The sequence below is a fragment of the Hippichthys cyanospilos genome, chromosome 1 (genome assembly GCF_059441005.1).
Source record: "Hippichthys cyanospilos isolate Australia breed blue-spotted pipefish chromosome 1, RoL_Hcya_1.0, whole genome shotgun sequence".
NCBI lineage: Eukaryota > Metazoa > Chordata > Actinopteri > Syngnathiformes > Syngnathidae > Hippichthys > Hippichthys cyanospilos.
The window spans coordinates 17,195,728-17,223,504 of record NC_142369.1 but is presented as its reverse complement, the minus strand read 5'-3'; the positions used below and the strand labels follow the sequence as shown (position 1 = coordinate 17,223,504).

The 27,777-nt window shown below is 40.1% G+C and overlaps 1 long non-coding RNA gene across 1 annotated transcript in view; it reads right to left on the bottom strand.

The window, feature by feature from the left end:
• Positions 1–6,737: 6,737 nt before the first annotated feature.
• LOC148429459 (uncharacterized) overlaps positions 6,738–27,777 on the bottom strand; it is a 35,922-nt gene continuing 14,882 nt past the window's right edge. Inside the window, exons 3-4 of the long non-coding RNA XR_015866873.1 lie at positions 12,174–12,269; positions 6,738–6,911 (exon numbers count right to left, since the gene is read on the bottom strand). This is a non-coding gene — a long non-coding RNA (uncharacterized LOC148429459). The remainder of the gene's footprint in view (positions 6,912–12,173; positions 12,270–27,777) is intronic.

Below are 27,777 nucleotides of genomic sequence, written 5' to 3'. Positions count from 1 at the left end.
TATATGAATTCAAGCAAAAGATAAATTCAATGCAGATAAAGGTTATTGTCATTAAAAAAAAAAAAACTAACGGAATATTTAAAAGTGAAATAGAAAGAAAAATTATGGATGAAAAGGAAATGAAAATGGAATGATAAATTAAAAACTATATTTTATGTTGACAAAACATCTAAAACTTATGATATTTATAGCCAAAATCTCTTTTTGCCAATTTATTACATACATAAACTTTTGAGATTCTGTTTGAATGTACTTTTCTCGATATCACTCAACAAGTGTACCAAATAAAGATTTATTTGTTTTAGGAAATGTAGTTTACTTTATTATATTACACAATATTGACCCATGACAAAAACTCTTTAATGTAACGCTAGACCAATAAATCTCAGGTAAAACAAAAATTCTGGAAAAAAAATCCTCGCTCTTAATGATTAAAAACAACTGTATTAAGAAAGTGAAAGAAAATCAAAAACTAGATATGATGAAAAATCCAGACCACCAAGATCCAATGTTTCTAAAAAATAGTGGCTCAGGAACTACAGCAATGTGCGTTTGGCATGCACTATTATATCTACTCTAAATAATTTCTTGAAATACTTCCTGCAGATGTCCCCACTGTTTTGACATTCCAAAGAATTCCTTATACAAACAGCGAATCTCTAAAAGAGAGTTGAAAGCAACCAATGCTTACAATGCCAGTAGGCAGGAAGAGGACCACACCCTTACAGTATGCCAAACACCGAATTCAATCACTCCTCCCACTCTCTCAGCTCCAATCCTGGCTGATATGCTGTCAGGCGAGGAGCTGCTGCGGGGCATGGTATAATTGAAAGGGTGAAGAAGAATACAGCTTGTTTAAACCAAGCAGGCGGCAGCGAGGCCATGATGGGAAAACAAAGCCAGGGCCTCGGGAGTGGCTGACACGACATCACTAATGGTGGAGCACAGAGGAACATTGCCTGGGTTTTGTTCCTCACAGTAGTCATGACGAGCAGCAGGTTGATGATGAACTTCAACCACCTAAATTTCAAGTTTGCACAGCTGAACTGCCTTGCTGTAGTTCACCTCAATCCAAAGCGACTCTCCCGGGGGTTTTCTTCCAGATAAGACGTTCTTTCAATGTGGGATATTGTCATCCACCCGCAACTCTAATTTAAATATTAAAACAAGGCAAAGAAGTGTCAAGGCATAATTTTAAAAAAATCTGATTTTTTAGCCTTTGTGCCCCCTTAAACAAATGCACACCGCTGTTTTCCAACCTTTACTGAAGCAAGGTGTGTATTTTACTTTACATAAATCACATGGTGCACCAGCAAACAAACTGGTTAACCAAAAAGGTTACTGTGACTTTCGTCTTGTTGCACCACACAAAGTGGCACAGTTTGCTGAATCTGCCTCAAGTGGCCCATTACCAAAACTGTCGCCTCTTCACGACTCAGCTGTGCACATATAGTGTTGTGCTTCAAAGTAAAAACTATGACCCTCTACACTGTACTTTACTTTAAAGAGAGGAAGCAATCATAATAAAAGTGAGTGTGATGATATTTTGAGAGTGTTGGCTATGGTCAATTTATGGTCATTTATTGACTGAATCTGTGGATTTTTGCAACAAGACTTTCCACGCTTCATTTTCCAGTCACAGATACATAAATTATAAATATAACTAAGTATTATTAAAATCAAACAAACAAACCAATACACATTTGTATTTGTATTCACTGTATTGGTATGGCTTGACTATGTCTTGCACATTTTGCCCAGAAAAGCTTTGACATTTTTTTTCAAATGTTCACTAAAATGCTTAGAGATTTTCTAAAAGAATCAACAATAAAGGTTTGTTCCCTATTTAATAAATCAAACATCCTCTAAACTCTAGCCTCTGCTATTGGAAGTTCCTATATACACAGTAAATGATGATATATGTGGTGAAATTTTGAATTTGCAAGTATTTCTGTGAGTGCCCTATTGCCGACTGTGATCGTCTTTGGCTACTTTCCAAAGTGCCTTCAGAAACACCATACAACAGCAGATGGAACACAAATTGATCCATTTGCAGCTGTGCATGCCCTCTTTATCTCCACACCCACTCCCGTGCCATCGCATATATGTGCAAATACACATACAGTAGGCAAGTGATTGCTGACTGTACAGATTGGAGAGCGAGCACAAAAGTGATTCTATTTAAGCAAAATTGAAAAGCTGTGATGTTCCACAACACCCTTCCATTCCCCATCACTCCTACTCCTTCCACTCTGTATATAGACGTGTTTTACACCATATATATATCTCGATCTTGTTGGTATAGGCTACGGGAGCTGCGAGTCCCCCCCTCAGTAAATTACCAAGCACGACTGTCGTTTATTCACCTGCATAAGGAATGTCCAGCCACTAGTGGCAAGACAGCGTCTCATTTCAGCCGGCAATACATATCAATGTACCCTATCAATAAAGCCATCATGGGGGTGTACATCAGGGACAGGAAGGTCTGATATTGAAAGTGGATGGAGGCTGGTAATGAGAGAGGGCAGAGGTGTGAGAATGGACAGTGAGATGGAGAAGGCAACGACTGAGGTGTCGTCCCTCTTGGGATAGCAGAACACTCAGTCAACATTCAACACTTGAAAATCAATCGCTCGCCACTGAGCACCAAGGCAAACACACGGACATTCCCACTTGGAAGCACACTAATACCTACAAATTCAACATAAACCTTTTCATCACATGGCTTCGTCAGCTAGAACACAAATAGGCCTTTTATGATAGCAGGAATAGCACAACTTCTCACACTAAGTGTACGGGGATGCTACGGCCAGCTCTCGTCAATGACCTTCCTAGGAAAGACGTTATATGGCGCCCTCTTAGATCAGCGTTTTACATACTGTTATAGAAAATGGAGCAAGGAATAATAAAAGCCAAATCCATGTATATTTTGAGTTCTTTCCATTTTCATTTTTTTTTTTAACTTTATTAGGTAATTTGTTTTTAAATGTAATGCAAACGCAATGTAGTATTGACTCGAAAAGTCTGAGGCAAATTCAGATTCGACAGACTCTGACCAAGAAAACGCCACTCATTGAATGGGAGACAGTGGCAACTCAAGACACCCTGTCAAAAAGCTACGTCTCTAGTCTCAATTATGACTGCATCCACGTTGTCTCGACAAATAGCTTCTCAGCTATTACATGCTTGCTTTAATACAACCAGTGAAACCAAAAATGTGTTTGGATGGATTTTCTTGATAACCCTATACAGATTTCATTTTCATCGGGTAAATGGTTAATTCTATTCCTCCAACTTGTTTGCTTACCTGACTTTTCCGTTGCTCACAAATGAGTGATGATGTCACATGTTGGAAAGGTACTGTATGCTTTTCAATAACCTTCTTTCTCCAGCATATTGTTATTTTGATGAGAGGGTGCATGGGAGTTTGCCCAATAGGTCTACATTAGTTTTGTGGAATTAGAGAAGGCATTCAATCATGTCCCTTGAGGAGTTCTGTGGAAGGTGCTTTTGAAGTACAAAATACTGAACCCCCGGATATGGGCTTTTCAGGTACTATATATACTGTACATACATGTCAGAGTTCAATCCACTTTGCTGGTAGTAAGTTGGATTCCTTTATAGTGGGGGTTGGTCCCTGTGCGCTCTGTTTTCATTGCCTGTTTGGATAGACATTTTGGCACAACGGAAGTGTCGAGGGAGTCCGAGTTGGTGGTTTGTTGGCTTTATCAAGCTGTAATCTCCTACTCTCATTGGAGAGGTTCATAGCTGAGAGTGAAGCGATGAGGATGAAGACCAGCATCTCCGAACCTGAGACCATGGCCCTTGGTCGGAAAAGGATAGCGTGCCCTCTTTAGGTTGGGATGAGTTCTTGCCCCAAGTGAAGGAGTTTAAGTATCTCAGGGTCTTGTTTGAAAATGAAGGCAGGATGGAGCGGGAGATCGACAGGCGGATTGGTGCAGCATTCACTGTGACGCAGGCTATGTCGTGGTGAAGAAAGAGCTGAGCTGCAAGCCAAAGATCTCTATTTATCGGTCATTTTGCATTCCTACCCTCATCTATGGTCACAGGCTGTGGGTGATGACCAAAAGAATGATATCCCGCATACAAGTGCGATTCCTCCGTCGAGTGTCTGGACTTTCCTTTCGAGATAGGGCGAGAAGCTCGGTCATCTGGGAGGGGCTCAGAGTCGAGTGGCTCGGGCATCTGGTTAGGATGTCTCCTGAACATCGCCCTGGTGAGGCATCACATGTCCCACCAGGTGGAGGCCCAGAGGACGACCCAGGACACGCTAGAAGGAATATGTCTCTCAGCTGGCCTGGGAACGCCTGGGGAGTCCCTTGGAGGAGCAGGATGAAGTGGCTGATTAGAGGGAAAACTGAACTTCCCTTTTGAGGCCGCTGCCCTCGTGGCTCAACTTCGGATAAGCATTAGACAATGGATGGGTGGATGGATGGATGAATGAATGGATGTGAGGATTTTGTTAGCTCACAGCCTCACACTAATGCAATTAGATGGATGGGTTGCTATTACATCATCCTTGTGCATCACTATTCAGTCATGCCAGGTGTTGATTGAGTGTACTGTAGCTCAGTTTATAATGCCTGGAAAGTAGAGTGTGAGGATGATGTGCGAAAGTGGCGGCTGTTACTGTTGCGCACGCCATCTGAAAGCTGAGTTCAATGAATGGAGCCTATGCAGTGTGTAACGGATGCCAGGTCACGCTTTGCAGAAGTACGCAAGTCAAACCTAACTCCTCAACAGCCTAAAGAGGAGCAGCAGTCAGTGGATTGGATTATTGGGCAGCTTGATTGCTGGTGCACTCTACTCTCAGCCAATTGTCGGCCAACACCAATGCACCAAGATAGAATTTGTGTGTTTTTCTGTGACAACAATGAATTCAGACACCCATACTTGGGACCCTACACTAAAATTGTATGAGAAATAATGAAGAATAATGTACCTGACTGTACTTTGTGTTGGCATGATTTTACCACCTGCAAATAATTGTTTATGGAACTGTTAGTGTGGATGTAAACATGTGTATACAAACAATATGAACCCAGTCTTTGGAGAGGTGCACATGCAATCAGCATAAAAAAAATAATAAAAAAAAACAGTGCATCCTCATTTTTGGATCAAGATGTCTACTTTACCCTTTCAGGAATTGGCAGACTACATACACCACTCTGGTGGACAAAGGGATTTTTCTATTGTGTGCCCCTGGCGCAACTGACTGTTGAATGACCGACTTTAGACTTTAGACTTTAGACTAGACTTTAGCCAAGGTGAAACCAGCTTTAAGTTGTGGTGGAAAAACACATTTTTTGTTGATATAATCAAGACGCAGGGATTGTTTGATGGATGTTGTCATTCTACATTCACTAATAGGACAACAGATTGCATCAAACTCTCTGAGTCATTGTCAAAATACATTCTTCTTCTTCTTCGTCTTCTTCTACTTCTTCTTCTTCTTCTTATTATTATTATTATTATTATTATTATTATTATGGAATGTAGTCTGCTTGGGGGAGTGAACGAATAAGAATTTTATTGTGTGGTATTACTTTGTAATTCTAATGTATATACGACAATGAAACTTGAATCTTGAATCTATAAGTGCTTGACACATTGGTTTTTGGTCCTTTTTTGGTCGAATGTGGAGTTTGAGCTACTTGAAAACCCTCTGGACACCTTTGCTGGATTTTTGCTTTTTTGTATGCCTGTTAGCTGTAGATGTGACTGCTGGCTCGGGGGCATCCTTTTGTCTCATCACACAAGCCGCCAAACATCATTGGACACTGCAGGAACACACACACCATCCCACCTGTCACGCCATTGACATCTGTGGTGTAAACAGAAGGTGTAAAGATGTGCACAGGCGGCGCCATTCGGCCACCGCTGTGCTTGTTTGTGTGAGCACTGCATGAGAGGGTCTGAGCGTAAGGGGGGGCTATAGGTGGAGGCCATCTTTCATCCTTTGCTTGCCATTAGGCATTCTACATGATATGATGATCCAGGCCCAATTAAGGGATGAGGCTGTGTGAAAAATGTGATGACAGGGCAAGCGGAAGACAAGAGCTTCTGATGTGACATCTGAGAGGGGGGACCAAGTGAAAGAGCGAAAGAAGGAGTGAGGCGAGGAAGGGGACGCTGGTTGAAAAGAAGGGAGGAGTGATGTCGCTAAAGGAAATGAAGATGGGGCAAGAAGGAGGGAGAATGATAGTGAGAATGAATGTTAAGTAGAAAGCGACAGGGAGAATAATATGGTTCGGAAAAGGAGAGGGGAAATGAAGAGGCGCATGAAGATGAATGGAGAGAAGAGCAGGGAAAATTATGTGCCTTTCTCATATGAAACAATTTCTCAAACCTACTTTTGATCTTCTTAGATTGGATCGTGTCATGCTTTTTTCTCTCCCCAAAAAATACCAAGCAAATACAAGAAATGCAATGAAATATATATGCATGTGATTGGCGACACAAGAAGAAAATATTCAGATGGCGTTGCTCATATTGCACACACAGGTACATTTGATTTACAAGGCAGAGGATTTATTGTGCAAAAGCAGGCCGGGAAATGTTTTATGAGTTTCTTTCTTCCAGATAAACTCCAAAGTGTCGGGCGTCAGTTTGATGTGGATGCTTTGATCAACCTGCCGCCTTTTATCAGCGTGCATGCTCTTGTCATCTGTAAACAGGACAAAAGCCTATTGTTCTTTAAGAATCAAGCAAACATCTCAGGTCTTAAAAGTGGTTTTATTTTTTATGCCAACAGACAATTAGTCAACTTTACTTAATTACTTGAGAACGATAGAAATACAGTGATTCTCATCAGGACATGTTCACAATATGTTGTGCCGTTAATGTAAGATGACCTCCTTTGTCCCAGTTGTTGAGCGGAAGGAACTCACCTGAAACAGAAAAATGTAAAAAATCATTTGCATGAGAATTTTAACCAGCGGACTACAAACAACAAACAAGCTTCTACAACTACAAGCTCGAGTGTGTTCCACTAAGACACAAAGAGACATTTTAGAACATCCTTCCATGGTAATTTATAGGGAGTAGTATTTTTTGGAGCTGTTTTTTTTTTGTTTGTTTTTTTAACCCAAAAGTTCTCAATAAATTATGAGGAGAACTTTCGAGTCAAGTTTACAAGATCATGAGATGAAAAAGTTACTCAGGGGTTGAGCGAAGAACATGTTTGGCAAGTGCCACTTTACCACCTGAGCCATGCTACTCCTGTTGTGTGTAAGTAGTATATCACCAGTGTCAGGTGGACGCCTTATACCTCCAGGCACAAAAACATTGTTTCTTTTCAAGACACCAGCAATATACAAGCACATGGTATGGCTCATGTGGTAGAGTGGCTCTTTCGCAACCTGAAGGCTGTGAGCTTTAGATAGAATCTCTCCTTGTAAAATTACTTTCAATTTCTGAATGAAAAAAAACTTTCCACTTTATTCAAGTAAATATTACACGAAATCTTTTACAGTGTACATTCTTTCTCAGCACTAAGTGGAAACAATAATTCCATCTACACTTCATTGCATTTCTGTCTGCACATCAGGCTGCCAAAGCAAAGTTTGAATGCTGAAGTAAGAGCCAGTTTATGTCTACAAAAAGTTAATTGCAAAAAGTCAAGAGTTAGATCTAAATATTACAGATTTATCCGAAAATCAAACAAAAGCAAATAGCTGTCAAAATATTTTTTTTTTTGGTTACCAGAAATGGCAATTAAGAATAATTGGTCATTCTAGTCCATATACCTATGTTATTGCACAATTAACCTAACCTTACCCCCCTACAATAAATATTTGAAAAACCTGCCGGCTATAAATATCAAGCAATCAAAAGCAAAATCAAATGTTAAGATAACTGTAGCCTCTAGTGCTGAGTAAAAATGTTGAATCTTGTGTCATCCCTTCAAACTAATTTGGTCCTATTTCTAACCTCAAATCTGCAGGTCAAAATTGTTGGTTAACCAGTCAAGGAATATTCACCCATCCATTCACACTTGTATAATAACCTAGAGACGCCAATGCAACTTTATGTCATGTAAGTAAACTGCAGTCACAAAAATGGAGTTTAAACATCGTTAGTTTCAAGCATGTCAACAAGCAAAAACAAGAAGTGTGTTGTACACTCTATATTGTGATCGATTGAAATTCCCTAAAACGTCAAAAAGCCTCAACCATAAAAGGCTTCTGGACATATTCTGCCTCTTTTTTAACGCCACTCGGGACAAATTCTTCACCGGTGGTCAGAAGTGTAAACCACCACTGTGAGCGCAACACGCACATGACACCCATACTTGGGACCCTGTGTGAGCAGATTTTGTCTGGAGGAGAAGCACTAGTAGAGTTGCGGTGCCTCCCTGCCCACAGTAAAATCTTTCAATGAAAGGACTTCATGAGCTGTGTGTTCTCAGTGAACTTGAAGGCAACAATAGCAGCGGACATTAGCCCCCACCACCTCATATCACACTGCACTTTTCTCTCTTTTCTTCCTGCTGCACTTCTCACATGTATTGTCTTACATGATATACTTTAGAACCTGATAAGACAGCCACTGACATTTTTTTGAGGCGGGCTGAGGACATGGCTCGGGAGTGTCTCAGGTTTACGCCTTCTTATTATTCTTTCAGAGGAAACCAGGAGATGGAGGGTTTATGTTTACACCACAACAATCTACTTGTTTTAAAAAAAAAAAAAAAAAGGTTCATTGAGTCCGATTGAGGTTTTCAAAATGATACCAATTCAGACTATTTAATAAATATTTAAAATGGTGTACAAAGCAAGCCAAGCATTAAAATGAGATTATCCATGTATTCCGACTTGCATTGCATGAATAATGCATATTAATATTTGTTACATGGTATTACATGATCCTAATACCAAAAGTCAATCCTCTTCTTTTAGTAGCATTTTGTTTGGCTACCCTCACTATTGCACATGTGCATCTTGTTTATTTTAAAACTAAACTCTAAATATAAACACAATTTTTCCACCAGATTTGAACATTATTTGGCAGCATCACCAGCATTTCTGGTGACTATGTATCTCATTTACTGTAAATAGTTTTGTCCCCTTTTTAAGGAGCTAATGTTTCTGAACTGCTTCACTTGATGCACTGAATGTGTAACATGTGATATTTGTTAGTACTGTAATAGCAGTGTGAATAATAAATGATTGTTGGAAAAGTGCCAACTACCTGGGCCATCTATGAAAATATGAATCTTTCTCACACAAAACCACACCTGCAAAAGAGGATTATGATTCTGAAGTTAGTCATTTGAGCAGGTGACTTAAATTTGCTTTATAGGCAGAGAGAAACAAGAAATTCAGAAATACTGATTTGTCATAAAACATCCATGCCATGGACAGGCAAGTTGTTGTTCTTAGATGACACTTGTTTTCTGCTTTTAAACGGTGAAATGTATGGCAATTTATAGCAAAATCTGTGGCAAAATGTAGGGAATAAAAGTAAAAAGTTGTCAGATAAAAATACTCCTAAAATTACAAAGTACAGGCAAAATTGTCAGGCAAAAAGTCTTTATACTTCATTGTTTCCCATAACTGATGGCAAATATATAAAATAAACAATTGCTATGAAGACAGTTGATATGCTTCTGGTGCTGAATATATCTAATGATGGTCTTTTATGGTGTTTTCCTTTGGAGAGTTAATACACTTGATTAAAACATTTTTAGGAGACATACAACAGATATAAAATGTCCATGCACCCTATTCAAATTCATTTTTTTATAATATAAGAGGATTCGACCAAACTAAATATGTCTACTAATGGTCTTTTTTGGTGTTTTCCTTTCCCGGGTAATTACACTTGTATAAAACCTTTTTTGATGAGACATAGATTGGATATAAAATGTCTGTACATCCTGTTCAAATTCCTTTTTTTCTAAGATAACAAAATTAGACCAAGCTAAATTGAAGTGATCAATTACATAAACAACTCAATTGAAATAAATATAAATCTTTGGAAAATAAACAACTGCAAGAATGTGATCGCACATATGTGCGCACTCCAATAACTAGGGATGGGGCTTTGTTGAGAATGAACCATCACATTTAGCTGCAGAAGCTCCAAGCTCCAAATGGACGGCACCTACCACCCTTCCTTGATCACTCCCACCACACCTGACATTCATTTACCCCTATTGATACGACTTTTTTTCTCTGAAACCATAGTGCTTTGGGTCCAATATGAATATAATGCCTAGCTCTTACAAAAGCTGAGAGCACAGAAGAAAATCAGTAAATATGACAGCCTCTCTCAGGCATATTTCCAATGTCCTTGTCTGCAAACAGCAGATGCAGAGCAACATCAATTTAGATTCAACATTTCCAAGCAGGTTCACTTCAAATGTTAAACCTGATTTATCTTGTCATGGACTTGAAATATTGAAAGTAATTCCCTCACACATATATAGTAGGTCAGCAACTGCCTTCATTTTTTCAGGGATTCAGTCAGTACAAAAGTGTTGCGGCCAGGCTTTCTTCTTCCACAAATGCCTCTGATGCTTAGCTGACAGTACAGAAGAATTCAGGGTTGGCAGGCGGTCCCTCAGCGATCGACAGGCAAACTCGGCCAATCTCCAAAAGATGAAGGCCAGTGAAGTCAGAGAAGTCGAGTGTGAGACTGTGCACCTCTAGGGCATGCGCAGGCTGTCTGCCTGACCTCCCTGTCTGTTGGTCAAGCAACTGTCTGATTGTCTGTCTGCAAGCAACGTCAGTTTTACTAGTGGTGTGGCCCCTCCAAAAATACAAATTAAATAATAAATTCACAAAAGAACCAATTTTCTGATTTTCTACAATTTGGAATTTATATAAAATGTTCCAAAATCAATAAAAAAACGAAAGCAAATCCGCTTCATGTTGGCTTCCGGGAAACTACGCCAGACGTACACTGTCAAAGAACAGGTGACAAACGGCATGTCACACGACAACAGTGTGTTGCGAAGGCCACCAAATAAGACAGGGACATCATTACAATGCCCGAAGAATGCTTCAATTTTGAAATTGAGTTTTGCAGAGATTGTTGCTATCAGTAAATTTTACTCTATATGACTCAGTTTTTATTGCCATCATGTCATATCTCTACAACATCAAAATACTGACTTAAAAGAAAAAAAAAATCACATTCAATTGCTGATTAAGAATGTTGAGAAACCGACAGTAAATTGAGCTGTGGACACGGAGGCCCTAGTGTTAGTGCGGGCTGCTAACTCTATGTTACAATAATTTTTTGTTTCGACTTATGCTTAGGGCCATGGGTACACGGAAAGTTGACTGGGATTTGCTACTGTTTTTAAGACCATTCAGCTTGACTGAAGTTGCTTCAAAGAGGTAAAAAACCAACTCAAAGCATTATCAGAAGAGCCCCATAACCACGGTGAAACATGGTGGATGTTGGATTAGGTATCTTTTTCTTCAGTTAAATTTGAAGCGCTTGTCAAAGTAGAAGAACCTATGAAGAGAATGGTCTCATTTTTTACAAGCAAAAAAGTACCTACCTGTGAATAAAAGCGCCATCCCCCACTCAAAAAAAGCTGCACATTGAATTGCCAACCAAGTCAAAACATTACTGGCGCACAGAAAGAGAACAAATATCTTCACCGTGCCATTCACTTTCTACCTTTGTCAGTTCCTCTCAACCTCAGGGAGACATATTCTTTTTCATCTGTCAGTATGGATGGAAACATACATGTTTAAAAAAAAAAACAAAGAAAAAATACAATGGTTTTGTCAGCACAGAGGAGGCTCCATGTTTTATATGCTTGAAGCAGTGCATTATGGGCTAAGTGTCTAGTAGCCCCCCTATAGTAAATAATGGATGCTCCTTTTCCTTCTCTCACTTCGGGGACCAGGTTTACCTGTATAAATGCCCTTTCTGTGTCTTTGGAGAAATGGATAGCACTAAAGGATGTGGGTCAGATGATTTCATTAGCACAGCATTTCTCTATGTGTCTCCTTCAATCAGCAGTTTGACACATGCAATGTCACTCAAAATGTCTAACGGAGGCCTTCATGGTGAATTCTCAGGTAAAAGGGATGCAGAGGCCTATGATATACGTGGCAGGGGAGTTTTTTGAAATACAGCCCACATAAAAAAAAGAGCAGAAACAGTAATGCAAGAAAAGGGAAAGTCACCTTTGCGATCTGCTGAATATCCTCAGTGTAAACCCGACGACCAGCGTCGCGACAACATTTGTTTCCAGGTCACCCTGCGGGAGGCCTTCATCAAATCTACAAAATACAGAAAAGACATCAGGTGAGTGGCAAAAACACACAAAAGCACTTTACACAAGACTGGTTAATCACTACACATTGCGGGAGAAAATGTTGTGATTGTTTTTTTGTGAATTGAGAAAAAACTCAGATTTGGATAAAAGTGTGTTGCACTGTAAGTACTTCTCTTTGGTCTCCCTTCGCCATTCATGCTGACGTTACACCGAAAGAGTTTCAACTATTCTGAATTATTTACTTTATTCGCCATCAGGCCCTTTAACCTCTCAGCAAATGCACAGGGCTGTCAGGGTTAAAAATATACTCTCAGAGGATCTGCATCTGCGTGTGTTTGTGTGTGTGTGTGTGTGTGTGTGTATTTGAGAGAGAGAGAGAGAGAAAAAAATTTAAGAATAGAAAAAAAACAGTATGTACTTTGACCTATGACACTAAAAGCGCTGTACCTTCTCTTGCTTTCTGCTTCACAAATATAGGAGCTCATCAGACAACTGTGATGTGGAAAGTCTCGGATATCCCATATGGGACTATTAGGACACAATGTGTGACTGTTAGTGTCAGGGTGATTCTTGACCTGTGTATCATCTCCTCACTGAGCGTGAGAGTAAAAGGCTCTGTTTTAGTGCATGGTCCAAATACTAGTATGTTGAATGGCCAGTGCAAGGGTATTTAGATGTTGGGGGTAAAAGTGCCTTTGGTGTACACAGCAGAATCGACAAGTCATCATTAAAATGTCTTTTTAACATGTCCCACACACTGTGCTGCTGATAAAACAATGCTAAATCACATATTATACCTTTCTATCTGCAAATTATTTGATGAAAATTTGTCATTTCCATCATTTGTATTTTATTTTTAGAATTATATAGACTAATATGCATGCGATCCTGAAATTGCTGTCCACCCTGTCATTATAGGCAACCTGTTTCTTGAAGAAACCCAATAATGGTTTCAGTGATATACAGACATGCATTTTTGCCATTTTACTTCATTGGGAGCTGTAACCACCAATGATGAAATGAAGCTATAAAATCAAAGAATAAATATCTTGTCATGTTCATCACAATATATGTGCTCAGCACAGTGGTCTGCGACAAACACTTCCAAAGTGGTATGTGGCTCGTTCAGTCTTCTATTGTAGCTCAGGGATTTTGGAAAATAAGGATACATCAATAAGGTTGTTGGTTTTATAATTTTAACTGTAAATATGAAGATTTGTGAGTGATTCGTCTGCTTGCAGTAAATGTATCCATTAAGTGTGGGCGCTTGACCAATATGTATTCTTAACAACAACATTTACACAACATATTGAATTAGAAGTTCAATGGAAAACAAACTTTTTTTGTGCGTGAAATGGGGACGTCTCCAAGCACCCTGAAATGATATTGACTCTGACATTAAATACTTGTATTAGATGCTTAAAGTGAGTAAATGTTAAGCCATTGATGTATGAGGGGCCCTGTCAGCAAACTGATTTAGGCTGCAGCAAGTTCTCAGTCAGACTGAGTGAATATTAATGTGACTGAGAGTTGTGGGCCTTAATGCATGTGCACGCACTCGCATAAGTATATAAAAGTGCAAACACACACCAGCGCCAACTCTACTTGAACATGTTATTGTGGTAAATCCCGGGCATACAGCCTTGTTGTCATGGATACCCCAGACACATCCGTCGTCCTCCGAGCGGGGGGATGCTGCTGAGCGCCTCAGAGGGGCTGGCGCCGATTCTCCTGCCCCCCAAGCCCCCATTCCCCGGCATTCTCTACCCCTTCCCCCCCAATACTGAACCCCTATTCTCTCTGAAATGTGGCTTAGCGTCACAACTGTTTTCTGTTCTCCTGGTAGACTTGCTCAGTTTGGAATTGAATACTACCAACATGCTTTTGAAATGTTGTTGTTTACAGTTAGAAGAAGGACACAATGGAGAGAGGGACAGAGCGGAGGGAGATGTGGCAGGACAATTCTAATCCAAACCAAACCAAGATAGCTGTAAAACATAAAAACTTAACTGTGTGAACGTGTGTAGGTGTGTGTGTGTGTGTGTGTGTAGGTGTGTGTGTGTGTGCCTTTGCGGAGGGGGTGGTGGTGGGTTAGTCTGGGGGCTTTGGTTAAGCCCATAGTTCATCCTGAACTGATCCTTTTCATTAGCCATTATCAATAATTCATCATTGCACTTGCTTTAATGGTTTAGTGTGGGCAAACCTTCGCTCCAAGTGTGCACACACATACACACGCACATATACCGCAGTCTGCATTCGCGACCACAAAAGGAAGTATAGATTTGTATGCGTTACAGCACGCAAAAAGTAAAATGCTATAGAAACATAATTTGTTCTACTGGGCTGTGAAACTGTGAGTTTCTTTGAAAAGGCAATGGAAGTATATATGGAGTATGCGCACTAAAAAGGGACATCAAATCCTCTACTCTGAGATGAAGGAATGAAAGGGTTAAGCTTTTATGATGTGTTCCCTCCTTTTTGCCCTCCCTTTCATATTCTCCACTATGGCAGCGCTCACTAGATGCACATATGCTGGAGGAGAAATAATCCTCTTTGATTGGGAAGCTAACTTGAAGTGGCAATTGTTCTTATGAAAACGGTACAGTTTCTCACCTCGGAAATGATTCTGTGGCACAGATGGGTGTGTCTTTGCACAAAAAGCTTCCCCCAAAACATTAGTCTTTCCACAACCCTCTACCTCTGACTTGATTGTTACCTATTTGGGAAGAGGCCTGACATACAAAGCCACACCACCACAATGGGATGCGGCTATTTGCATGCACATTCACACGGAAAGCTGAAGATGCTATAAAATAAGGCCGCAATAACATATTGTGAGACTGCTGCCAAATAATGCAAACAATATGGTGGAATGTTTCGATACTCCCATTTGACACTTATAAGGTACAGTTGGACAGTATCATCAAATTGCATACAAGAGTGTTTACAATGATGAGTCATTGCCTTTTAGTCACCTTTTGGTCAATGTTTCTGTTTGGCATAAATGACATAAAATAGGAATTAGTCAACCCAGTCATTTTTCGCTTTCTGTGGTAGCGTCAAAACTGGAATATAGCCAGGATTCGTATTACATTCAAGGCGTTCTGCCACGCCAGGACAAAGATGTGAACAACCTCAGATTTTTTAGATAATTTTTTGATAATACTCAAGTTAAGCAATGATTCCTCAATTATATCTTTGATATAAAGTATATCTATTTTGTTATAGAGTCTATAACTAGTCTATAATATAGACTTTGCTGCACTTGCCTCCAAACAAAACTCATTCATCCATTCGTAGTCAGAAATTCACTCATCTGTAAACACGAGGACATCTTTGTCTAGGGAATTTCAAAACCTAAACCAAAACGCAACTGTGGAGTCGTTAGTCGCTATGGTGTAGAATCACATGCTTATGGTAAATCCAGAATACAGGATGCCATGTTGCACTGTGAAAGCACACAAAGTTGTGGCAATTTATTTTATTTTATAGATTATTTTTACAATCATCTGACGAGCGAAAGTAGAGTGGTGTGTATCTTACCCTGTCAGCTGATGTGGTGGTTAAAAAAAAAAATATGGGCCAAAACAAGATCAAACAACTTTCTGTAGAGTTCAGTTACACCACAACAATGGCTTACATTCACTCTCATCCCCATTACAGAGCAAGAGGGAGGAAAATCTGGTTCAGAGGGTGTACGGATGCGGGTATGAAGGGGTGTATGGTGATATCTTAGACGATAATGGTGATGGAGAGATTAGATGGTTTCAGCCTAGCATGTTTGTTTTCAGATACTTGCTTCTATGACTCAAGCGAGTTCAAGAACCTCCCAGGCGCCATCAAACTCAACTCTTATTACGACTTCACCATAACTTGCAATTGAAAAGCCAGGAGATGCTGCTACGTAGCTGTCACAACACAGCTCCTTGGGCCTGCGATAACGTCATAGCAATCAGTGCTCAGTCCCAGATTATGGATCTTTCATGGAAACAGTCCAATAACAACGATATATAAAATTCATATCTTTACATGTCACTAATGCCTTCAAAAACGCTTTATGTTGGTAGCGTAGTGTGTGTATAGGGCTGTTTGTTTTCACGTGGAATAGCATGTTTCTGATTTTTTACTTTTTGAATGATAAACACAAGTGTAGCTTGAGCTGACCTCGACTGATTGTCATTGTTGCAATTTAGTGCACACCAGCCAACTGTTTTGATTCAATACATTACCATTGGGCCTCTTCACCCATATCTCAGAGGAAAGTCAAATGCTATAATCGCCATCAGTCAAAACCCAATAAGTAATGACAAAAGATGACACATGTTTTCTATTAAATTGGCAGGTTGATAAAATTTCCAATTTGTCAGATTTAAATATCAATTTTATTTTCATATTAACTCATTAACTGCCAGACCAGTAAAAAATGGATCTTGGACATTGGTCATTTAACAGTGATTGAGTTACAGTAAATGTCCATCTGCAAAATTGCAGGATTATTTATTTCCTGCAAGTAATGCATTTACATTATTTGGTTATACACCAACAACATACTATATAAGGACGGGTAGAAAATCAACTCATTCACTGTATCTTGTACGTCAATAGCCGTCAATGGCAGTGAATAAGTTAAAGTCTATCCTAGTGATTTACTTAGAACCAACCAGCAACAATATTCATTCATACATTTATAAGCCATTTTGTGTTTTTGGCAGCCTGATCTATGTTGTTTTTACATTGAAAAAAGAATGGCTCATCAACTGCTTAGATTGGCTACACACTCCTTAAAATGCCATAATTTCTCTAGCTGTCTGATTAGCATTGTTCACATCCAATTTCTCATTCACTGTTATAAATCACACAACTACCTAAAATCGCTCATTAAAAAAATACTGTATACCTGAGGTTGCAAAGTTTTTATCTCCGTCTGCCAAATGCAGAAATGCAAATAACCTGATTTTCTCTGAATATTTGTCTTGATCCCTTTAACAAATTTTAAACACATTTGTTGCTAGAGATAAAGTGCAGGGCTTAATCAGTGTCACTATTTGTCAACGGAAGCAGTGGCGAACCGTATGCCAGAGCACACACACAAACATACAGAAAACGTAGGGTAGGCTGTGCTACGAAAATGACTCCATAAACATCTCTATAAATATTCAGACAAGCTTATTTGTACACCGGTCAAATAAAATCTGAATCACTGCAGTCTATTAGTTATAAAAATACCTAATTGCAAGAAAGCCGAGGTTGTTGGATCTGGTGGAGCACTGCAGACAGATACTTTCTGCTAACTTTCAAATACTTTGCTAATGAAGCGGTGACTGGCAATTTGCTCCGGTCTGGTTCAGTAGTTCAGCATAGAAATTAATATGCAGTTACTGGGTGAGCTTGTCAGGACGAGGAGGAAATATTTCTTCCCACCCACGAGCGAATGTACATCCATGAACAAAGTCGACAAGGGAGCTGACTAGAGTGCAAATAAAATGGCAAAGAACACCCTGAATATTCCTTTTCACAAGAGTGCACTGGGAACGTCTGCTCTCTGTCTGTCTGGCACGTCTGTTCATCTGTCAAGACGCTCACTCTCACTTTTTCTTCCTCTCTCCCCCGCTCTCTCCTGCTCCCAAAATCAGCATCTTGGACGTCAAAATACTAAGGCCGCTTCTTTTGAGAGTGTTGTGCCGGACCATAGAAAGAAAAAGCAGCTATGTTAGGGGAAAGCGATCTTGGGCTCTTCTCCGGCTGTGGCTGGGTTCTCCTGGGAAACACACAGCTCATACAATGGATAGAGGAGGCCTTTTGTTAGGTCTCTGGGAGCTGCAGGGCTTTCTCTGGATCAAACGTGTGTTTGTGTGTGTGCGTGCGTGTGTGTGTGTGAATGTGCATGCTTGCTTAAGTGCGTGCGTGCGTGCACACTCACAAACTTTCACTAACATTCACATACTACCAGCTGGCAGGAAAAGACTGCACACAGACACGTGCACGCTTGCACACACACACACGCATTAACACGCATACGCACACACACACCTACACACACCTTCGCCCACACTCGTGCACTGAGAAGCAGAAGACTTTCCTTATCGCCTGAAACTCAGTTTTACAAAGTAAACTTCTTCAATCTTTGCCATACAGTTGTCAAAAGTGGAAACATGAATTTGAAGGGGACGAAGAGAAAAGCGACGTGGAAGACAATGGTGATGTGAAGCATTTCTGACTTTTCCGGATTGGTTTTGTGTCAGACTTTCCCAAGAGGATTATGCGAAAAGTCTCTGATAAAACTGAGTGACATTATTTTACCTTTGTAGGACTAATATTGTGTCTATGTCAAAGGCACTTTTTTGTACCATTTACATTTGACTTTTATAGCTTGGAAGCAAACTGGTACCTTTTATGATCGAGAAAACGTACATTTAATTTGGATTCTCCTTACTTACCCAAGCTGAGGAACCCAAAATTGGATCAGTTTAGCGGAGCAAATTTCTAGTGACTCGACTCAGAAAACAGGTGAGCCGTGATTGGCTGTTACCTGAGCCCCGAGCAATTGTGATGTCATTTTCAAGAGGAAAAATGGATCAAATTAAAAAGCTTAAATCATATTTCACAAGCACAATATTAATTTATCCACACTGTAAAACAGTGTTGAGTCAAAACACTGTAAATATAAAGTTGGGCTCCAGAAAAGAATGACGTTAGTTTGGGTCTTGACTTGAGAATGTTTGGAAAATCCTACATTTAAGTAACTTCTTTTTCTTTTATGTCAAACTCCTGGGAAATCTTCTCACCGAAAATAGCTTGCACCTTCTCCAGGACTCCCCCTTTTCCAGTCCCACGATTTCCCACAGACCCCCTCTCGCTTCGGTCTTCTGTCTCTGCATCCTTCGCTCACTCTTCCTCACTTCTACCCCCCCGCTTCCCTCTCCTCCCGAGTCTCTGCCCTGCTTTCAACTCCAATTTTGGGCACAATGAAGTTGTTCTGGCTGACAGTTTGACCGGTAGAAGTAAGTGTTGCTCAAGCCTGCTGTGTGGCCTTGGAGTGGGCCCATTCTCCCCCTCGCCGGCTCAGTTACCGAGTGCTTCGCTGGTTAGACACGGGAGCCGCCCGTCCCCCACGCTCCCACCCTGACCCAAACAATTAGCCTCAAACCACAATTAGGCTTTTTTTTGCCGCACACAACCACAAAACACACATGTTTATTTTATGACCTTGTCAATGTCACAATCTGTGATGAAAAATACAGCATCATTGCCGCGGTCAGGTTGGTATCATTTACTCAGTTGCTTCGCTCTTGCAGAACACGTCACTAAGGATTCTGTTTTGGGGTCATCTGAACAGACAAAGCCTGCAGCCCTCTCACTTGTGTCACATCTCCTCAGCATCAACAGCAGAGCATGGTGACAGAAAGTAGATGCTACTTTCAGTCACTATGCTCTTCTTTCATTCCGGTGTTCTGTCTTTGTGTTACATTGGGTTAACAGAAACGGAAAAAGTTGGAACAAGCCAGCAATATAAATATTTCCGAGTGCACAAATGCAGAGACTCACAAATGAGCCAAAAGATGAGAAAGTGGCTTGCGTAGGCTTCTATTTGGGGGTGACCATATGTCCTGGCGTTGAATATCAGTTGTCTCGCCTCCAGCGCCCCGCCGGACCACCATAACTTAGTTTGTCTTCAGCACAAAGTTTGGTCCAAGCTTGGCTGGCTTCATTAGGAAGCTATTCTCTGCAGCCAATGAAGCTCAACAGACCTCCAACAAAGGAGCTAATCACACCCACTGCTGCTACTCCCTTTAAGCCTTCTCCCCCTCCTTCCTGCTCTGCCTCACCTTTACTGTGGTTCTCACAAAAAATGCCTCTCTACTATTTCTATACAGTCTAATTCTTCCCTAAGTAGAAAGCAAAATAAGCACTCATTCAATGCCAACAAGAGTACTGTCAAGTAAAAGGTTAACAGTGCGGGACAATCTCCAGTGAATAAAGCGGACACAATGGTATATTAAAAAAAACTACATAATGGCAACCTGACAATATTTGTGTAATAACTAAAAGACAGTGTGTTTATAGAAGGTTACCACCTGCAGCTATTTGCCTATGTCACACCTGACAGACAGTGTACTGCTGCAGACGAGAGAGGTAGTGGGATGTGGTGTATTGAATGCCCGCCTACCTACAATGTGTTGTGCCTGCCACAGCCTGTAGGTACATTTGAGAGAAAAAGGATGTGGTGCCTTGACAATGGGACGCCCCAGGTGGTTGAATACTTGAAATGACCTTGAACCTTCAGTGTTCTTATATCCCAGGGCTGGTCAGTATACTGCATGTGTGTTTGGATGTGTATTTGTGTGTATGCACTCAAATTGGGTTGAAACCGTTGACGTTTTCAGGGGCAGCACAATTTTGCATGCCGAGATATTTTGAAGAATTTTTATTTTAAGGTTGTATCTTATGCTACATTTACACACGCCTGAGCTAAATTAAAAACATGGTGGTCTTAAGTTACTACCTATCCCCAGATAAATATAATTTATTTGTTATATAAAAAAAAATGCTGGACAACGAAGTACACAATGCATGGCTGCAACCACCACTGGTAATGTTGATCCTGCCATTTTGTCGTTATGATTTGTCGTTATGCTGCCTAGAATGGAAGTAAGAGTTGATTGATCACTGACATAAATCTATCCAAACACCCATCTTACATGAACCGGATCAACTGAGAGACAAACTAGTCTTTGTAGCTATTTGCAAAGGTTGTTTGTTTTAGGTTCTATGAAGTTCTATTGTACTGTAGCTCATTATGCTGTTAAGCTGTTCCTAATAAAGTGTCCATTGAGGATATGTTAATGTAAAGAATATCTGTTGAAAGTCACCTAAAGAAGATCTGGCTGCCAGCAGGGCACATAAGGACGAGCAACCAGTCATGCATACAATCACACATAAGGACAATTTAGCGAGCCCAATACACCTGCCATCCATGTATTTTTGAGGGGTGAGGGAGGAAGCCAGAGTGCCCAGAGGGAACCCACGCTGGCTCGGGGAGAACATGCAAACTCCACACAGGAAGGCCAGAGCGACCTGGAATTGAACTTGGGGCTCCAGCAACTACAACTTAAATTTGAACTGCTTGGCAGAAAAGCATTTTCCTCTTGAAAGATTAGCGGGATTTTAGCCAAAGATGAAGTGATGTCAGAACCACAGTCAGTCAGCCGAAACAGTACATTTTAGTAAGCCTAAGTATTAGAGGATCATTTAGACTGTAGTTTGAAAAAAGTGATAATCAATATGTGATCATGTCCATCACAAATGCATTATTGCAGTTAGCATTATTATGAACAACACAACCGCTTGTATTGATCTCATATTGGTAGACCTTTGTGGTGGAATGTTGTGGTAGCATAATGTACTGTATTTTCTCAAGATTAGCCCTACAGTCTTCTGCCAAAGAGAAGCAATTATGTGTGTTCCTTACGAGTCTGAAATGAAAACCCCAACCTGCAAAGTGCCCATTACCAGTCTTTTGCACTTGCAGCAGTAAGGTTCAAAACATATAAACACCTATAATCCGTACTACAGGACAACAAGCGCAGACTATACGGAAATTGTGGCTTATCATCATTTTTTGAAAGGTCAAAATACGACCTAGCAACCATTTGAGGCACTTTGAACAGCAGCAAAGCACATCTCTCAATGCACTTGAACATCAAATAGACTCTACAGTTCCCTTGAATGTACATAGGGATGTGTCTTCCATTCATTCTGCGTTATGTTGAAGTGGCTTTTCATTGCATGTTGTCCACAAATCCACATATGGACTTCTTGTGCAGCTTTACCTGGAATTGTCTAGCTACATGTTTCATAGTGGATGGTGTGATTCGCACATTGAATTGGGAACGCAAACTCACATGTGAGAAGACAAATACACATTGACAGACAAGTTTAGTCACCAACTTGTACAGGAACTCTGATCAGACATTAATGATATGGCTGATTTTGAAACAGGGTTACATCCTTGCATTACATTATCACTTTTGTTTGAATGCTAAATGATTTGTGAATAATAATCATGAACATACACCTCAAAACATCTGCACACATTTTCAACACTCATCTAAATTTCCACCAATCAAAGCTCACCTGTGCAGGTAAAACTAACAGTGTGGCAAATTTGTACTATTGTTGTTGTTTTTTTTTGTATCAAGAACAAAAGGACTTTTCATCGCAATAATTGGCATTTTATTAGAAGAAAAAATGACTTGGTGCAAAATTGCTACTTTGGCAATATACTGTAATTCTATTTAGAATCAGGTTCTGGGCAATGTGTGTGAGATGTTTTATATTTTGGGGTAAAAAAGAAAAGTCACACACAGCCGTTTTTAGGACGCGGCGTAACCTGAATATCCGAATATAAGTGTAAGTCGGAACAACATAGCAAATAAAAAACATAAATAAATAAATGAAATAAACAGATTACTCTATACGTACTGTACTGTAAAGTATTGTATTATTGTTCTGCCCCTATTTGCCCCCGTTTCGTCGGATAAACTTTGTTCTTGCCCAGTTCAACCGGAAACAGCACAACGGCCATTTTCGCCCTGGGGCGCACTCTGAAGTCATTCAGTTACAAGCCTTGCGGACTTGCCGTGACGGTAAGAATGGCAGCGGGGAGGCAGGGTCGACCTCATCAGTTACTTTCATTACATAAACAAAACCCAAAAACGGAACATTGCACTTGAACGTCGTTGCCGTTTCGCCATTTTTAGACCGCTGAATAATACCTAATTTAACTTCCATGTTTGCTCCAAGTAATGTTTTTTAAAACAGTTCTACAAACACTGAATATTTTATTGAAACAACTCTGGCACCTTAAGGGTTAAGTTCTACCAAGCATTACCTTGAATCACAGCAACACACACATTGTGGTCCTTACATTGCCAACACACAAGAATCATTTTGTTCCTTAATGTGTTTAGGCACAAGCAGCGCATGCCTTAATCACAATATATTGTAGATTGGTGCCATTATATGGAGCTGTTTTTCTCGATGACACATAAAAAAAGGAGACAACATGGAAGAAAATGAATAAAAAAAGTTAATCCAAATGCCATGTAAATCGCCAAGGGGGCATTTTCACAGTAAGAATTAACAGACTGAATGAGGAAAGATATACACTGGACACCATTCAATACACAAGTGTTGAAATATATACCGTATAAGCTAACAAAACAAAATTTTGTTCTCATTCACACTGTCAGATAGTCATTGATTTATTATTGTGATCACAGTTCACAATTCTATAGGGATAATCTGATCATATCGTTATCAATATTTTACCTCTTTGACGTGGATCAGTAAGGTAATCAAATTATTTGCAACAACACATTAACGCTTCTACAATACACTAACAAATTGATAAAATTTTGCTTACAGTCAAGCAAAATTCACAAACAATACTGTAGCAGATTAATTTTGCCTCACTCATGTTCTTTATACATGCTGACAAACGTTGAGTTGATCACTACACAATTGTTGTTGCCGCCGGCATAAATGTGGGAAAGGTGGCGAGGAGAGATGCTTCACTGGGTTACACAATTTAACTACGAATTAGGCAGAACCAATAAACACATTTAAAAGACTTGCAACAGTTTTTTTTTTTTTGCTAATTGATTGATTCAACTAACGCAAGGTTAATGTATTCTATTGTGAGCATTCTTTGCCATTCATTAAGCCAAGAAGCAGGGAAATCTTTTCCTTTTGTCTTGTTTCTTGCCCCCCCACCTCCCTCGCTTGCGCACTCGTTGGCTCGCCCCCACCCTGGCCTCTTTTTCTTCCTCACGTTGCCCCTCTCTTCTGCATAGGGTTGAAGAAGGTGATGTAAAGGTGGCATGACTGGCAAATGCCAGAAAAAATGCAGAAACAATGAGGGACAAAGGGTGGACGTATACACAGACAGATCATGTTAAATTATCTTGCCTTTTTCCAATATCCTTCCTTGTTCAACACCTTGTATTACATCCTTTTCTCCTGCCAGCTACACACACACACACACACACACACACACGCACATACTCCCCTTTTTGCCCCATTTTCACCCACCTCCCTTCAGTGCCCCTGTGATGCTCGTCCTAATGAGAACTGGCGGGACAATGGCAGCATTGTTGGCCATGTTTGAAAACCCAGCGCAGAAACAATCCCTGTTTACCCATGCATCAACATAGCTCGAAAGAGCACCTTCATTACAGCTGGGCCAAGTCTGATTAAGTCCTTTTCACAGTAGCGACAATGAGCCAGAGGGACAACTCTCCATCAGTCACTTTAAGCACCTTGTCTGCAATTAAAATCACATCCTTTATGTATTATGCATATCTATCTATTTGCATAGTGTCACCACTGCCTATTGGACAGAGAGACCATTTTAACTTAATTCTACATGGTCCGTAAAAAGTAAAAACAACCGCAAAGGTTGAGTAACCAGTTGTATAGACTTGTGAAAAAATACAAAAATCAGCAAATTGATGGTTCTGCTAAAGATGCCAGTAATATAGCAAAACAACATAAACCGAAGATAACGGATCCACACTCATTGACTGCAGACCAGAAGAGGTGAACACATTAAAAAAAAAAAAAATCCTGCCTTTACACATACTAATGCTCACCGTTAATGGACACCTTCAAAGGGGTATTAATTTAACAGGTTTATTATTGTAATGGCAGTGTGTTACACTGAGAGGCGAATTTGTTCCTTAAAGCTCCCTGGTGCAGTTCTTACAATTCAAAAACTTAGTCTGAAATCATTTAACGAAACATAATGGTCTCTATGGATTGTTATTGATCATTACAATATCGTGTCCATCTGTACACAGCCAAATGACCTTGGTGATCTTGGATGCAGCTATTTTTTTTTTTATATATATTTAAAATCCCCACAAGAATTGAACAAGCTGCAGGCAGTGGCAGTATGACAGACTGCAAGAAATAAGAGGAAACTCGCTTGCTTGATGGCCTCAGATCATATAAAAGCAGTAAAAAAAAAAAAAAAAAGAAGATGGAGGCATGGAGGGAGAGTTATCAAACGGATGCTTGTGGCGGAGACGTAGTGAATCAGTGGATTGACAGCTCTTTCACTCAGCTGCATCCCTCAGCGGTTGAGGTCTTCTGGTGGAAATATGCTAGCAACTCTATGCAAAGCAGCATCATGAATATGCGCAATTAGGTGGGACCGGTGTAATTTTTCTGGGTTATGGGATGTGACGTATGTGAGACAGAAGCATACATCAGCATAAAGATGAGTGACAAATGCATATTCCTTGCCTTTGCAATAAGGCTTTTTACACATTACACATTACAACACAGTTTGCTTTTATATACATTTACAAGTGAATGTAGAAATGAATCAATGCAATGTTTTTTATCTAAAGCACACACACACACGCACACACACACACGCACACGCACACGCACACACACACACACACACAAATATATATATATATATATATATATATATATATATATATATATATATATATATATATATATATATATATATATATATATATATATATATATATATATATATATATATATATATATATATATATATGCTTTCATGATACAGATCTGAAGGTCAAGCAAATGAGCGCCTGATATGGGCAGTGAACAAATTTTAGAATTTACGCATCCTGTAATAGGGGAGGGGGAAGTCCTGAACGACATCAGTTGCCAAGCAGAGTGGTTTAATTTTGAGAAAATGGGTTAGGGTTAGAAAATAAAAACATACGTGTTTGCATGTAAAAAGCTTTGCTGATTAGATATTGTTCGTGACTAAAAACTCCAGCTTAGTTAATGGTAAAAGCTCCCTCCACTGCACAGTTGTGACTTACTCTAGACACTTTTTTGCTCTAGACAGTGTATTGAATTGCGAAGCATTAATTTGTATGTGTGTATATGTACGTCTGTGTCTGAATGTGTGTGTGTGAGGGATTCAATTCAGATGAACCTTTAAAGCAGCTGAACATATGAATGCACAATAAGGACAGGCAGATGGGAATAAGAACACTGACAAAAGCATCTATTAATAATTGGATCATATTTTTACACACCATCACACTCACACACATGAATATATCAATGCATGTGCACGGTCAACACACTTTTCCAGCCCTTCACAGAGAGCCAATTTATAGATACTGTACTGAAGCTACCCTCAGCAACCCTCATCTCTCACTTTGCCATGCCCCTGTCCAGCATACACACACACACAGTGGGCACGCTCGGCACCCTGCTACACACACCGAAGTGGAGGACATATCGCTCATAGCACCCAGGAAATTAACTTGACATTTGATGCAGACAGAAAATATATTTCAGTGGGGGAGGTGAGGGAGGGAAAACAAAGTGTATCAAAGCAGAGACAGCATGTCCCCCCCCCCCCCTCCAAAGACCATGGACGCATTCGGGGGGATTTTAGCGATCTGCAATGCAGACGCCACTGGGTGCCCACAGAAAATGAGCTTCATCTTTTGCCTGTCCCTCTCGGTGTATGCTGTCTGTGCCCCTTTGTTTCCATCTTTTATGATTCCTGCATTCGCTCCATTTTCATATCCACTTCCCCTCCCCATTCGTCTTGGTGCCTTTCTATTAAGAGACAGGTTGGAAAAGCAAATAGAAGACGAGCAGTCTATGCGTGTGGGGCCGGCTCTTGCAATTTTACCTTTAATTAGGCCACACAAAAACCAAATCAACTATAGACAATGCATTGTTTGTCGGAACTATGGTTAATTGTTGACATTGTATTTGATGACATAAGTGTAATCAATGTGTAATCAGTGAAGTAGGAAGACAAGGAACTCTTCAAAGAAAAAGTTGCCTGTGTGCTTAACTAATTTGAATGGGCAAAATGTGGAATTCTGGGAGACCTGGGCATACTTTGAATCTCGACTGTTTTGCCCCAAAATGTCTGAATTAGTAAAATATGTGAAATTTTGAGCTGTTCGAATTTTTTGAGAAATGTAGATGTTGAATAACCAAAAAAGGGTGAAATAACAAAAAAAAATTACGCAGGATAATATTTTTATGCAGCCTTCACACAATTAGTGAGGCTGAAGATGCTGTAAATCGGTTAACTTAACATTGAGAGAAGCAAAACCTGCTGCTTCTACTCTCCCTCATCTCGAGGTGTGTTTACAATTTAATGCTATCTGATTTGAAAATACTGCATGGCGTGGTCATGCATAATCCGATAAGATTAACGATCGCATCCTGGGCCTTTCAGTAGCCTCGGCAAGGAGCCCAAACACTGACGAATGGCGCAGGCCGCAATTAATGCATCATTATGGAGTGCTACAGTTTACACCTCATGTGCACGGTCAACACGCAGCGGGTGCACAGAGCATTCGGCTTCTGTGGCAATATCCACCCTATTAGACATGCGGGAATGTTAACATCATAATGCACGATTGCCAACGTCTTCTCTGTGACCGCACCCCCTGATTTACCCAGCAACCATATTGTGT